Here is a 16,296-nt window from a genome sequence, read left to right as displayed (position 1 = left end):
TTTAAATTAAGCTACCAATATAATTTATGACAGCAGGAAATTAAAAGAAACTATAAATTGTTTCCATATGTCAGAGATAATATCAGTGACAAACCATAAACTTTATATTTTAAAAAAAAATGTTTTTATGTGTGTCCAAAATATGCATATTCACTAAAGATAGTACCTTTAAATTGAGTTCACTTCCCACTTGTATTTATTTAGATACCCAGCTATGCCAGGAATAGTGTGTTTGGGTGCACGAAGAATGATAAGATAGGGGGAAATGGAATTCTGCGCACCACCAAAGCAATGGGTCCCTGAAGGATGAATAAAAGACAAGGGAGGAAAGTCTGAGAGCTTTTTCAGGCAGAATGAACAGCAAATGTACACAGTTCTAAAATAGCCAAACGTACATAGGGAACTAAAAATATTCCTGTGTTAAATAAGAGAAGTGCCAAGTAGAGAGTGGCAGAAAGGAAGCTGGGAAAGAGGCAGGTGCCAGTTAGAGGAGCCTTCTGTCACACTGTCATGGTGAGGGGCTTTGGCTTCATGCTATTGGAACTATTTGAAGCTACTTCCTAATTCACCTGGGTTATATCTGAAGGGTATTGGGTGAAATGAAACTGAACAAAATGGAAATAATACTGAAAGTCAAAAGGGCCTATAAAGGATAATTGGAGAAAAGGAAAGAAGATGAGAGAGATGCACTTAGGAAATATTTTGAGGTAAAATAATCAGTGATTGACAACTAATTAGGAATGTAAGTTGACCTCTAGTGTAAGGGGACTGCTTGACATATAAAGCCATTCTGATATTCAGAAATCAAGAGGAAGACTCAGGTTGGAGATGGAGGAGGTTGGTGAGTTAATCATGCTCATTTTTCACTATGTAAGAAACTTACAGTAGCTACAGCACAGTGGAGAGATGACTGGGTATCAGTGCAGAGGTCAATACAAGGCATTTGGGAGTTATAAACCCACAGGTGGTAGTAAAACTATGCAAGGATGATCAAACAGGATGTTCATGGAGTAGTATGTGGCATATAATAAGTTCTACAAATTACTTAAAAAAATATCCCTAGAGACAAGAATAGCACTATATATAGACAACAGGAAACACCAACAGAGAAGGGAAGTACATGTAATACCACATGATGTCATTTGCTTAACTATTTTCTGTGGACCTACACATATATAGTAAAAGTATAATAGAATAAAAGGCAGGTGAGTATCGAAATAATTTAGTGATTAACTATTGCTTGCAAGGAAGATAAAGATAAAGGAAGATAGCTATACCCAAGACTTCAACAATATCAATAATTATTTACTTGTGTTTTTAAATACAACCTTGAAACAACAGGAAATGCATTTTAAAATTTCACAGACTTGGTTAGTGAGTCCATAAATATATGGACTGATAATTTTTATTAAAGAGTAACGGGAACATGAAGAATAGATTAAGTAAGTGTGCTGTGAACTTTGTAAAACTTTGGCTAGAAGGAAAAAAGGAGAGCAAGAGTTAGACAACAAGATTTTCCTTTTAAAAGACAGGAGAGAATTTGGCATTTTATGGACTTAAGAAAAGAGAATATAAAGAGTTTTTGAAACATGAGCATTAGGAGATACCTCAGCAATATAGATGTGAAATTAAAAAAAAATGAGAATTTTTAACTTGTCTGATATTTGTCCTTCAAATTTTATTACAATGGAGTTACAACTTTTTATTTTTAATATATGCCTTCTCCTACTAAAAGCATAAACTCATTTTCTCTAGTTCTGCATTATAATAAAGAGCTAAGAGGATAATGTTATACTTGTTAGATGACATCATTCAAGAAATTATAGTAAGACAAAGTCACATAATCTTTTTTCTCAGAGGAAATCAGTGACTATGAGACATTTTTTGTTTCACAAACTGAAGTGCATTTATATATTTTAAAGAATCATCACATAGTTGCAGTACCCAATAATACTCTATCATTACCAAAACACACTAGAAAGAGAACACCTGTGGGAAGAAAAGAAAAGGAAAATGTATTATATTACACAACATATAATTTTATACTTTTGAATACTGAAGACCATTGAAAAGATAATATATAATTGAAATTATGAAAGTGCTTCAGAATGGCAATAGAGAAGTCACTATTTATAATATTGGCTTTCTGAAGGATTTCAAGCATTGTTATCTCAGGTAAAATATAATTGTCTTTCATCTGCTCTGTATGATAGCACATATTGCAATTCTGTGAGCTGAAAATTCTTTTAAGCTTTATGGCAACTTAGTTGGAAATACCTGCTTTTTATTTGTTGGATTTGTTCCTCAGGTCCTCCATTTGATTGTAGAGGACAGGGAATATTTTCCTGAGATGCATTTTCAGTTATAAGGTCATCATTAATGTGCCTGAACAATAATGGAATTGAGGAAAAGATGACCATGATAAGAGATGGCATTTAAGAAAAATTATGATCAGTGGTAAAAGAAGACATAGAGCCTTCTCCTGGTAATAGAAAGTCTGTTAAATGAAATGCAGAATTTATTTAAATCATAAATGTGAGATCATCAATTGTTGGGGCAAATCCGCCAAATTATCCAGTATTCAGCTGCCATTATGATTAATCCCCTTATCACAAACTATTTGCTCCTTATTTATTTTCAAATTTTTTTTTTTTTTGCAAATGCTCTCCCCTTGGTCGTTCTCTAATTTCCTCCTTCAATCCCATCACTGATCATCCGACTATGTCAGTGCCAAGCTATTCCAGTGTCCCTTTGAACTTCTGACTCCCAAGGACTGATTCTCAATGCTTGTTTCCAATGACTTCCATGCTTTGGCATTAGCTAAAATCTTAAATGTGGGTGAGACAGTGTTCCTAGTCAGATAATTGGAGTTACAATGTGTTGGCTGCACTTACAACAGCATTGGGATTTAAATCATGCCTTTCACCTTTTGAGAAGCAGAGCCAGAGCTTAATTGGCAGAATTATGAACTAGGAAAAAATAATCGATGACACCTCCCATCTTGCAGATGCTGACTCTGTTTAACCCTCCTATCATCTCCTGCCTTCAGTCTCTTTTTAATTCCATCTCTCAGGCATCAGTTTTCAGTTTCAGTCAAGTCTTTTCTTTGCATGGAAAAAAAAAATCATCCCATTGTTCTCAAATGCAATAATTACTAGTCTAAGTGAGCTACCAGAAGTGTCTGTCACACTTTCAATGAAGAATTTTAAACTCCTTTGAGATAGAAATTTCTCCTTCGCAAACCTTTAGATACTTCTGAAATGATACAGTTGGTATTTATGTTAATTGATAAGAAGATATTTACCTGTAAAGTATAATCCCTACAATTAGTAGCATTCACTATCAGTAAGAATTGTAATGACATGTTGGACATTTATTGTGTAGTAGACTTGATCTCAGTCTGCAGATCAAATATGAGTATCTTTATCTTATTAATGAGAAAGTTGAGACGTTAAGCAGTTTATAAACTTGTCCACTGTCACCTAACAAAGAAATGACAGCTGCACTATTTTATATACTGAAGCTATAAATTATAAAGAATGGTCCTTTAAAAAGGCCATGTCTACTTCGTTGACTAAGAGAAAATTAGGTCTGTAGTAAATTCATAAATCTCATGGGCTCAGAAATTTGTAGACATTTTCTAGTTGGATTATTGTTTCTGTTTTTGGATATTCAGCAAGCATCACACATACTGAAACTTCTTAAAAGAAATTAGATGAATAGATTCAGAAAATCAAAGTATTTAAATAAGGAGGTTAAAAAAGAGGGGTTATACAACAACTGATATAACCATCCCTTAAATGATGCAGGATGTAAAACTTACAGAATGGTTGATAAAACAGTACATAATGAATGTGCTCCCAAATGGAGGTAGGATTTCCCAGATTCCAGCCACTTAGAAGAATTATCTTGATTGAGAATACCATCAACAAAGGACAAAATGTCTCCTAGAAGTGAAAACTCACCTTTGTAGTAATTAAGAAGGGTATTGGTACTACTCAGCACTAAAGAATGACAAAATCATGGGATTTGCAGGGAAATGGATGGCACTAGAGCAGGTTATGCTAAGTGAAGCTAGCCAATCCCTAAAAAACAAATGCCATATGTCATCTTTGATATAAGGAGAGCAATTAAGAACAGAGCAGGGAGGAAGAGAATGAGAAGAAGATCACCATTAAACAGGGATGAGAGGGGGGAGGGGAAAGGGGGAGAGAAGGGAAATTGCATAGTAAAGTAAGGAGACCCTCATTGTTACACAAAATTACATATAAGAGGAAGTGAGGGGAAAAGGGAAAAAAAAACAAGAGAGAGAAATGAATTACAGTAGATGGGGTAGAGAGAGAAGATGGGAGGGGAGGGGAGGGGAGGGGGAATAGTAGAGGATAGGAAAGGCAGCAGAATACAACATACACTAGTATGGCAGTATGTAAAAAGGTGGATGTGTAACCGATGTGAATCTGCAATTTGTATATGGGGTAAAAATGGGAGTTCATAATCTGCGTGAATCAAATGTATGAAATATTATATGTCAAGAGCTTTGTAATGTTTTGAACAACTAATAATAAAAAAATAAATAAAAAAAAGAAGGGTATTGGTAGACAGAGATGTTTTATACCCTTCTGAATCAACCTTACTTTTTAGGAGATCCTCATTCCTTGACCATCTTCTCACCTTGTACAGTTGAGTTGTGAAAAATGTATTCATATAACTGGGCAAATTGAAGGTTGACTTCTTGGCTGATTTATTCCAGAGATCAAGCCAACCCAAAGTCCATGCTTGCACTGTTTCTTGGTATTCTTAAAGAAATTATAAATTCACCTATTCAGGAACCTCATAGAACATTTCAGAGTTCTGTAATATCCAGAAGGGATATCAAGTGTGATTTTTTTTTTTTAAAGACAGCAATTTGGATAGGACAGAGAGACTAACACAGCCTTACAAAGGCATTGGGAATTAATAATGATACAAAGGGCAGAAATACTGTGTAAGCAGTGAGGAAACATTTGCAAAGATATAAAAACGAAGGAGAAGGGAAACTAAGTTAGAAATAAATTAAGGTCTTATACTTGCAGGCTCTGAAAGAATGCAAGCTACTTAATTATATTAATAACAGTCAATATATATCCACAAATACAATATTCTTTGTTGTCTTAAAAATAATTTAGTTTTAATGGGTATTAAGTAATACTTGATTACAGTTAAATTTTAAAAGTTCAATTGTAATGCCAATGAAAAATAGCACACATAGAAGTATAAAAAGTAGATTAAAGAGGAAAACAATTTTATACCTTTAATTCATCACACTATTTTATTACTGACTTATTCTGCCCTTTATAATTTTATATTAAGTGCTCTTTCTTGATTTAGATACACTTTGCAAGGGCAAAAGTAGAAAGAATAGTGAATAAAAAGGTAATAAAAATAAATTTACAGAAAATGAGCCTTTCTGTTTTCTGAAAATATAATGGAGACTTAGCCTTATCTTGTAGCTTTATTTCATATTTCAGCATTTGATAATCTCTGTTGCTTCCTATAAAAATCAGTGTGTCTAGTAGCATTTCTAAATGAGTAAGATAAAACATTTGATGCTTATATTTTATCTAATTAGAAATAAATGATTTGTCATTTTGAGGAATGTTTTCACATTTCTGCATTTTCTCTCTTAAATTTCAGGTCAAATTTTTTGAAAATACGCATAAAGATACCAATTGGAAACAACGTGGGTTTGAGATAAAAGTACCTTAAAGAGAGAGAGAAAATAAAAAAACAGATGTTCCCAAATTTTTTATCCAGCACAGTGTCTTTTGATATTACTATAAACCTGGTAAATATTTATAAATCCATATTGAACATTTAATTAATGCTTCATTGTAAGATCAGTAGATTGTTATCAGAATTTATAAGTAATTTCATTTTTTCTTGATTAACAAGTTTGTTCATAGTATGAGAAATATATCTCCAGATAAAATTATGTCTAGTATCACATAGTCCTGTCTTGCGTTTTTGTAAGATATTCGTATTATACCAATAAAAATACTCCCTGATTAATCTTCAATAAAGATAAAAGAACAGAAAAAATAAAAATATACATAATATTTGCATCAACATCACCTGAGATAAACAATTAACTGAATTCACAGATCAGTTTAATGTTGAGAATATGAAATACATTTCCATATGATTTCAATTTATATTATCAATTATACAGACTTTCCCCTCTTTAATTTTATTTTTCCTACCAAAATTGTCTTTATTACTAGCTGAGTATCCTATCTGTCCTTTGCCTACCCAAGTACTTTCATACAAACTTACCGTTTCTTCATAGCAGTTAGTTTTTATTTCGATGGTTATTTACTACAACCCTAGAACTTTTCAACACCTTGAGAAATATTATACATAAAGATAGGAATGAGGAGATAAACTCACTACAGGAACTTCTAGAGCAATTTATTTTTAAAAATATTTTATAACATACAAATAGGCAAGATATGGAGACAACATTGAGTCCATGGAGAGATGGATAAACTGTTATATGCATAAAATAGAGCATTATTCAACCTTAAAATCTCAAATCTTGCCTCTTGCATAAACATAACAATTATAACAAATTGAACCAATGTATTAATGTTGAACATTGTCATTGAAAGTGTCCTGCCATGAAACAGTGGACCCTTGGATGCTGCTCTTTGGTTTTCCACTTATTAGGTATGTGTCTCTGGGAAATGGTTTTACCTCTCTGGGTTTTAGTATTCTCATATCTCACCTCAAGGATTAGATCCTAGGTATTTTTCAGCTAAATTGTAGCAAGTGCTTCCAGGGTTTGCCCATCTCCCCTTGGATTGCTGTACCAGTGAGTGATGGATGTGCCTACCTGTGAATTTTTGCCCTGGGAGAATGCTTCACTCTTGGCACCCAGCTCCTATTGATCTGTGAGGGAGCCATCCCAGCTCAAAGAACCTAAACCCCACACTGCCAGAAGACACTGCCTCTAGCGGCCTGGATTGACCCAGCCCTACTCCCTTAACCTGCAATAGATTTCGTGGAGGGCTCCATAGGCTTGCTCCATTGCCCTGAGCCTAAGACAATTTGAAAAGAGACTTCCCCTTTTTTCCAGAGCTGTCCTGTGACACCCTCTGAGATCTGCTCTTCAAATGCTGCTTCTATTTCTCCTCCCTTTCTGACTTCTCACCTCAGTCTTAAGTATTCTCAGCAATAATATTCTGATTCATGTGGTTTTGGATTGACATTGGTTTATGTGAAGCATGTCTAATGTCTAGCATTAGATAATGCATATCATCCCCCCAAATATTGCAAGAACTACTTACCATAATCTTTGTGCCTGAAACAAGTCAATATATATATCATCATAAATAAGGCACTTCAATTACCATAATAACTTTGTATAATAAATTAATGATAATATCCTGATGGATATCTGGGTGAAACCCTTACCAATATACAAACCACTAACCGTGCATATTATGTTTCTCAAGCAAACCTAAAGTCTTACCATGTCATATAATCTATTTTGAGATTGAAACACAAAAAGAAAAAAAGGCGGAGGAGGTAAATATGCTAAATTGAGGAAATATGCTAAGTTGAGCAATCTTACAAATATATTTAAAAATATAGATGTGACATACTGAGATTAAAGTTTACTTTTAGATAAAGGATATTTGTAAATGGTTAATCAAACAGATAATTTCAGTTTCAAGTCTTCTAAAAAATAATTCTATTTTATGTTGTTGATACTGCTAGTTACCAATGATGAGTTCTGTTCCCTCACTTGTTAAAGTAAAACATTAGAAAAGCATGCTGAGGCAAGCATATAAAGCTGGGTTTATTTAAAAAGGGATAACAGACTTCTCTGAGGAGGGAGAAGGGGGCCATAGCTGGTATTTCAAGAAATGGGGGCATTTTGCCTTTTTTTAATAGGACTTAGGCTTCCTTTGTTCTCCTGCTCTCTTCCCCTTATCTCTCTCCTTCCTGCTCATGTGACTAGGCCCAGGAGATGCTCAGTGGGATGGCCAAAAAAGGTGAGAAGCAGATGGGCTGGAGGGGCCAAATTGGAGAGATCAGGACAGGAAGGTAATTAACAACTCCCTGTAGGAAGGGGCAATCTCAGGCAGGTTACCTTAGCAACAGGTTGGAGCTGGAGCAGGTAATCTTGATATGGGTGGAGGAAGGGCTCTGAAGGCATTAACATTTCAATCCATCCATTCTCTGGATCCACAACCCCTGACTGTCTGCCTCCTTAATTCTGGCTTCATTGTTTACTTCTAAAATTTATCTTCAGAACAAAATCCTACCATTATAATTCTGGCATTATGTATTGCACACACATATAATCTTTGAATGTTTTTTACAACATTTTAAAATATTGGTGTATGGAAATAAATTCTTTTAAAAAACACACAGAAAAAGTCACTTTGATAAAGACAGGTAATGGATTTAAACACATCAGCTGCATGATATAAATACTCCCTAACACTAAAATATTTCTGAGGGAAAGGACCTCCTTGGTGCATGCCAGTATATTCAAAATACTATTTTTACTCTCAAGTGGCATGATTAATAAGAAGAAAAATAAGCACAACTGCTCAACCTGACATTTATTTTCACCAATCATTTCTTTTGAATACATGCTAAGAGGAAAGATTTCATTTCTCTGGGGTTAAAAAAAAAGTATAAAGATTAACCGTATATACACTCTTATTTTTCAAGGCATTTTTTTTTTTTTACTGATCAATAGTTTAGAATTTTGTTCTAAAGTCTCACTTTTCAACTTATATAATTTTGATGGATCATTGAACAGTGTAATTGCTACCTGAAAATGTAATATCAACAGGATCTGTACAGGAGAGTAGTCCACATGGCCACACCAACTTCTTTCTTGCCCAATGGCACTCTCTCTCTCTTATCTCCTTCATTACATTCCATATAACATGTTTTTATTAATGAACATCACTTAGCAAGCTGAAATGAAAATTTCCCTTTTTATTTTCTCTTAAATTAAATACACTGGCTACATTTAAATACAATTATTTAAAAACATATTTCATTATTGGCTTCATAAAATCTGAAGCTGAGAGATCCACAAGGTAGAAGTTTCTTTATAATGAGGCTTACTCTTAGAAAGCAGGATTGTACTATTACATCTGTACTGGTGGCAGAATTTTGATTATAAATTCTTTATTTCACTTTTTTTTTCTCTTTTGTTTTCCTCCTCTTCCCCCTCCCCCCACAAGCTACCCTCTTCTTGCATTATTCCTCTTTCACTTTGATTGGATCAGGAGCATTTATACAAATCATCTATAAACTCACATAAAGCTGAGAACCCTCCAAAGCAGGATTCTCTTTGCTTGCTTGTGAGAATGTAAGATTGCTGTTCCAGCTTTCCCTTGATTTATATCTATAAGGCATATGTTTTTAGTCCTTTTCAGTTTTTCCAAGTCTTCTGTTTCTTGCAGAAAACACACTGTTAGATTTTGTTTTCCTTTTTTCAATTTATGGATCCTTGTCTTTTATTTAGTTACTTTAATCCATCTTCATTTGTTTTATTTTCTAAGTAGGTTTTAATTCTGCCATATTATTTAATGTTCTTTTTATTTCCTGTACTTTCTGTGCTCTTTTAATTCACTTCTATGATATTTTCTTCTGGTGTTTAAAAGTTTTATACAATAATTTTATTGTTGTTTCTCTTTAGAGACACAAACAATACTTCTGTTTCCCAAATGTATCAGTGGCTGTATCTTCCCTCTTAGAAAAGAAGAACATTAGTAAACCTCATGTCTTTTTTTTCCTTCATCTCTACTGTATGATGCCTGAAATATTACTTCTGGTGATATGAGTAATCTTTCTCTTTTCTTACACTTATATATACATAGTTATCATAGTTTATCATATTTATTTAAAATTATTCAACTACCTGTATTGGCTCTTTGGGTTTGGAGAAGAACCAAAGACCAGAACATAATGTTTATCTCTGCAGGGTAGCTCAAGGTTCAAGTGTATGGGACAGGGCATGGGACATGAACTTTCTGTCAGAAAGTCCCAGGCAGTGCATGGCATCATAAAACAGAGTTATCACTTGATTTTGCAATAGCCCAGCTGAAAATAACTATGGTCAGGATGGCACCCAAGTTCTTTTTTATGTTGGAATGTAGGTAGAAGGCAGTTTTGCCAGGTTGCAATCCACATACATTGGGAGTTGGTTAGAGAAATAAAGGACTGAATGCCCAAAACATGTCAGCCTCCACCTACTTTGATCTCACCTAGAAAAACTCTTGCCCAATTAGACCCCACAGCAGTGGTGCAAGGGAAAGGGGATAGGAAATGACAGCCCAAAGGCAAAGAGGTGGGGAATGGGATGGGGAGAGCTAAAGCAGATTTTAAACTGATCTTCCTGTGTTGCCTCTAGCTCCTCTTTGCCCTAAGCTGGCCACTCACTCTCTCAACAGAGCAGCTTAAAATACACTTGTTAGCATTGCTATTGTTTTCGATCTTGCAATCCATTTTTTCTCATCCTGTGGATTCTCGGCATCATTTTTTGAGGCAGTAACCTGTGCCAGTTGGACATCTTGTTGAACACCTGCTATCTTGTGTGAATATATACAGATGTGTGTGCATGTTGAACTTGTATCTATATTTAATATGTATTAATTTATATAAAGAATTCCTATTTCGTGGTTGATACTTTTACTATAGTTCACGTTCTTTTTATAAATCATATGCTTTTTTCATTTCTGTTACTTGTGAAGATACATATGCTTATTTATAGTTAGATAATATTGTACAGTTGAAAATCTGCTTATTTTACAATGAAAAAAAAATTTCCATTTGCAATGAAAATAGATGTTCTGAAAGCTGACCTTATAAATATTCCTTTGAAAGGACACTTCATGAAGTGTGAAAATGCTAAACATCAGCTAATAAATCTTTGTGAAAATTTGTTTATATGCAATTTTTAAATAAGTCACAAATTTAAGACATGGAATCAATAGACCGCATTTGGGAAGAGTTTTGAAATCTTATCAAAATTTTTGTTCTTTTATGTACAGGATTTAATACTGGTAAATGTTACTTAATTTATAGCCTAAGTAACCTCCAAACATAATTTTAATTTGTCAAAGCATCTTTATTTTTTTATGGTGCTGGGGCTTGAACCCAGAGCCTTGTGCATGCTAGGTACACTGAGTCACACAAAGCCCCCATATTGTTTTGACTAAAACAAATACAGCAATTAACGGAAAAGATTGTTTGATGAATGTACATACATGAAAGCATTAACATGAGCACATTGCCTTGTGTTGGTACTGCCAAGAAAGCAAATACTGAAAAAGAATTAATATTTACTCAAATCCGAGTTTAAATTTTGTTGATTCTCCTCACCCCAAAAACAATTTGTCTCAAGAAACACTGATGGTAGTACTTATTGGCTCCTCTCTCCTTGCCCTCTTTCACTACCCCTGCTTTCCTTTTCCTTCTTGCTCCTCACTCTGCTTCTTACTTTTTATTTTTATTATTTGTATTTTCTCCCATCATTTCTTTCCTCCTCTTCTTCATATTTTCTCCTCTTTTTCCTTCTCTTCTTCCTTGGTCATCAAGAAGCAGTGGCAGTAGTTGCCAGTTTGCAAATACTAATAATGGTTGTATTCTTCATTCAGTATATGCTTTCCATGTGTTGGACATTGAGCTCAGCTTTTAACCAGATATGAGTAATTTTAGTTGGTAGTGCTTGAGATTCAATGGGAAGTTCAATTCAATTTGCATGCAGTTTGCTTAAAATCATGCTCTAATATCTTTCAAATTTGATTGAATTAATAGATTAATGAATTTAGATTAAAGAAGATAGACTTCAAAAGAACTCTAGAGTTGTGTTGATACACTCCTAGTAAAGTATATTGCCCCTCTCTATATACTTTTTCCCTGGGTTGATTTTAAAAATGGAGAAAAATATAATTCTTAATAAGAATTGTGGTGAATATTTGAAAATGAAATAACACTGAAATTAAATTTAATTGCTCATAAGTTTATTTTAGAAAAACATTACTATTTTTAAAAAGTACTCTTCCCTTTGCTTTAGAACACTAATCAAAAACATATGGTACTTCATAATAAACTTAGTAGATGTTATTTTATGCAATAATAATATTTAGGAGTGCTAAAAAGTTTCTTTCTGAAAAATGTGTTATAATAGAAAAAAATATAAAACAGCTTCTTGATAGGCAGGTGAGTGATGTATATTGTGATTGGCTTTCAAGGGTAAAATTCATTATCATGAAATTCTGTACTGAAATTGTTTTACAATAAATTGGTAGCATTAGACAAATGGAAACTAAGTGTTTTTCTCTAAGAAGGTCACCAAGTTTGCTTTTCTCAGCCCATTTAGAAAGAATGAAAATATAGAAAGCCATTTGCATTGTAACTGCAGGCACCAAAACAATTTGACTTTATAGATGCAAAAAGAAGTGAAATGTATAAAATCATTTACATTTTAAATCACAAGAATAATGACCAAGATGAAGAAGATTGTAGAGTAGATATTGTTTAGACTTGGTTTAAGTATAATAAAGAACAAACTTACCTTTGAGAGCTTATCAGATTCATTGTGCAGAAAGTAATATTTTGGGGATGGGGTTGGTTTATAGTGTCCTGGAAATTGGTACATAATACACATAGCCAGTCCACAGATCATGAAGAACCAAATGAATGATGCTAATGCATTTTAAAATTACCTTGAATTTGTAAAGAACCAGTCAAGCACAATCTCATTCTAGTTTGGAAAGATTAGTTTGCTGCAGTATGGAGCATTTATTAAGTGAAACAAAATAAGAAGAGGGAATACTTTTGAAATTTTATTGCACAGATTCTGAGAAAAAAAAAATTAGATCCTGAAGTAAGCACCAGCAACTAAAATAGAAGGGATGGATTTGGAAATTATTTTAGAAGTCCGAAGTAGAATTTAACTTGAGATACATGATTTGGGAGGCTAACTGGCGAGGATAACATATAGGGGCTTTATTGAAAATTATTTTGATAACTATGTCACTGGAACAGAGAATCTAAAAGAACAAAACACTATTAGAAGATGACAAGTTTTGTTTTGAATATACTGAGATTGTGATGCATGAAGGATATCTAAGTAGGCATGCATACTAAGCAATTTGACATATAAGATAAACATTATTAAGAGAAGTTAGATAGGTTTTAGTAATAAAATGAATGTAAAGAGTAGGCATGATATTATCACTCATAATTTTGAGTTGCTGAGTATTAGCTTTCTATTTTATTACAATTTCAATAGAAGTCAACTTTTGCTTTTAAGCTGCTGACATCACTAGGATTTATATAGTATTCTCAAAATGAATATTACAGTTGTGAAGGGAAATATCAAAAGGAAAATGACATCTACCAAATGTCACTCCCCTTGTCATCTCCAGTAGCCACTCATCCTTGGCATGTAAATATAATATGAACTTGAAATAACATATTCACTAAGTTAGGCAATATTTTAAACAGAAATCAAATGCTGGGAGCAAGGTGATAAACTGATACGTGTATTCAATTTTAGAAGCATTTTTGCTTACACTGTTTTGGAATACGATTTAGTAATATATAGACTAAGTATGAAAGGTATTTTCAAAACAATATTTGATTAATTCTACTCCCTCAATTTATCCTAAGGAATATTTCAAAATAAAAAAAAATAGAGATATGTATGAAAATGTTCAATGTGGATCAAAAGTCAGTCTTATATCCTCAAGATTTAAATAATGTAATATCAGAAAACTGCATTACAAATTCACATGTAAGGGAAAGGAGAATGAAATTAAAAAGAATGTCCATTAAACCTTGAATCTTAAGATTTTCTTTTTATTCAGAAAATAATAATAATAATAATAATTATTATTATTATTATTATTAGGTGGACACAATATCGGTGGACACAATATCTTTTTTTTTTTTTTTTGTGCTTAGGATAGAACCCAGGGCCTCACACATGCTAGGAGAGCGCTCTGACACTGAGCCACAACCCCAGCCCCCAGAAAATTGTTTATTAATTGAATTGCATTTTCTTCTTGAAACTAATTATACTACTTGCTTTATTACCTAAATAATACTTACATGCCAAAATAATCACATTTTATCCATTTTATATGTAATCAATTTATAGAAAAAGCATTCAAGACTTACTACAATAGTATAGCAATGTAGCCCCATCAGAAGAAGTAAATGTTTATAAATAAAATTTGGCACTTGGGTATAAAGCTTTCATGATGAAGGATCACTAGATACCATCTAAATAAGACATGTCAAGAACCAGAGTTTTAATTAGGTCACCTAAAATATTGGTGTCCATTAAAAGATTTTAAAACAATATTATTAACAATTGTGTAGCCAGGGAAAATTGGAGGAGCCAGGAGAAAGAAAAATGGAGCTCAAATGAAGTATGTTAATTACAATTTTTAATGGGGAATCAATGGTGTCTAAAGGTAATTTCATCTTTACTTTTTGATTCATTATCTGTTAAATTGTAGTAGGCAAAACAAAGTTAAGTAAGTTAAGAATGTGTAAATCTGTTGGACTAGGGAACAAGAGAAAAGTTTTCACTTTTAATTTTATATATTTTATATGCTTATGTGGAGATATTTTAAAAAATGCATCTATAATAAACACATTTCATCTATAACCTATTGTTCAGTTTTAAATAGTTGCTATCATTATTATTTGAAATTGAAATGTGTTTTAAAATAATAGGATAAAAAGCTATGTGCAAAATAATATGTGGATGCTCCAATTGAACACAAATAGGAAGGATAATAGTCAACATGTAAGTTGACTATAAATATGGATATATATGGATTCTGATCATATAACTTCATATTTAATTTTTTTTTTATTTCTTAATTCCTAAGACTTAACTATAAAAAGTAAGTAATATATATTTTTTCTTACTAAAACAAAAAACAAAACTGGTGTGAAACTGCTACTCATGATCTTACCACTATTTATTGAGTTTTGGTAAATTTATGATTTCTTTGCAATCAGTTTTCTCCTTCCTGGACTGGGTATCTTTTGACTGTGTATGTCAGAAAAGAGAGTGTGCTCTCCCTTAAACAAAAATGGGAACTTATTAAATGACTACTGAAGTGACTTAGGAAACCAAGAACAAGACTGAGGCTGGACCCCAGGGGCAACTGTTATTAACCCAAATAATATTAACTTTCTTTATCAGCACTCTCCTCTCTGTTGTTCTTTGATTTTTGTCTTTTTAGAAACCAGACTCATCTGGTTCTCTGGTTTTCATGAATGTAAATTGAACCATAGCTTATTCTCAGACTTTATTACTTTATACCCAAGTGCCACAAAAGGGATGTCACTTATTTTTCTAACTCCTTTTACCAAAATTGCCATAAAACATTACATTTCAATTTGGGAAATGTGTATATTCCCTAAAAATCAATGAAACATGACAGTTGATTATACCCTACTGCCCAGTTCCGGAAGTAGCCATGTGGCTTAGGAAGCAGAACAAGATTCCAGGAAAGTTTGTGCAAAGCAAGTAATGCGGAGTGCTGAGCAGAAACCAAGTGGATCCATGTCCATCTGCAAGATGAATGCATTCAAGTAAAGATATTTTGTGTTCTTAGCCCAGCTAGTAGTATTATTTATACCTCTCTGCAGTGTGTCCCGCCAACTTAGATCACCACATACCTGTTTAAATGTCTCACAGTTTTCTCACTTTTCAATATAGTTACAATCTCCCAATCACCTGCATTCTCAGTTTGTCCTGTTTCTTGATTTCCTATGCACTCCTGTCTCCAATTGAACCTACCTCTCTGAAGGCATTTCTCATACCAGAAAAGCCACCACCAGTCAGCCTCCCAGTTGTTCAGAATAGGAACTTTGGAGTCAATCTTGGCTTTTCCCTTTTCTTTAACCTACTCATGTCATTAATTACTAGTTTTTAATTTTCTCATGACTGTAAAATGTGTAGGACTCTATTCTTCTTGCCAAAAGATTTCTTCTAGACCATATTATCCAAATTCCCTTCTTTCCAACTTCGATTTTCTTCTGCATTCAGCAGCCAGAATGATGTTGCCTAAATATCATAGAAACATATAAAACACTTCTCTGATTTCCCATTGATCTACACCTGAAATCTAGTACTTCGCAGAACCTATCATAATTCTGAAACTCCCCTTCTATATTCTAGTCATCCCATACATTCATCAGTTTCTCAAGAGAAAAAAAAAAATCTTCCCTATTATCCAACTCCCAAGCATTTTCCAA

General features: G+C 33.2%; 1 protein-coding gene across 1 annotated transcript in view; it reads right to left on the bottom strand.

Annotated features, from left to right (window-relative positions):
* The window catches only part of LOC144257152 (broad substrate specificity ATP-binding cassette transporter ABCG2-like), a 91,360-nt gene that overhangs the window by 68,643 nt on the left and 6,421 nt on the right, over positions 1-16,296 (bottom strand). The window lies entirely within an intron of this gene.

The sequence above is a fragment of the Urocitellus parryii genome, chromosome 10 (genome assembly GCF_045843805.1).
Source record: "Urocitellus parryii isolate mUroPar1 chromosome 10, mUroPar1.hap1, whole genome shotgun sequence".
Lineage (NCBI taxonomy): Eukaryota > Metazoa > Chordata > Mammalia > Rodentia > Sciuridae > Urocitellus > Urocitellus parryii.
The sequence above is the reverse complement of the archived record's forward strand: the minus strand, read 5'-3'. Positions and strand labels throughout refer to the sequence as shown.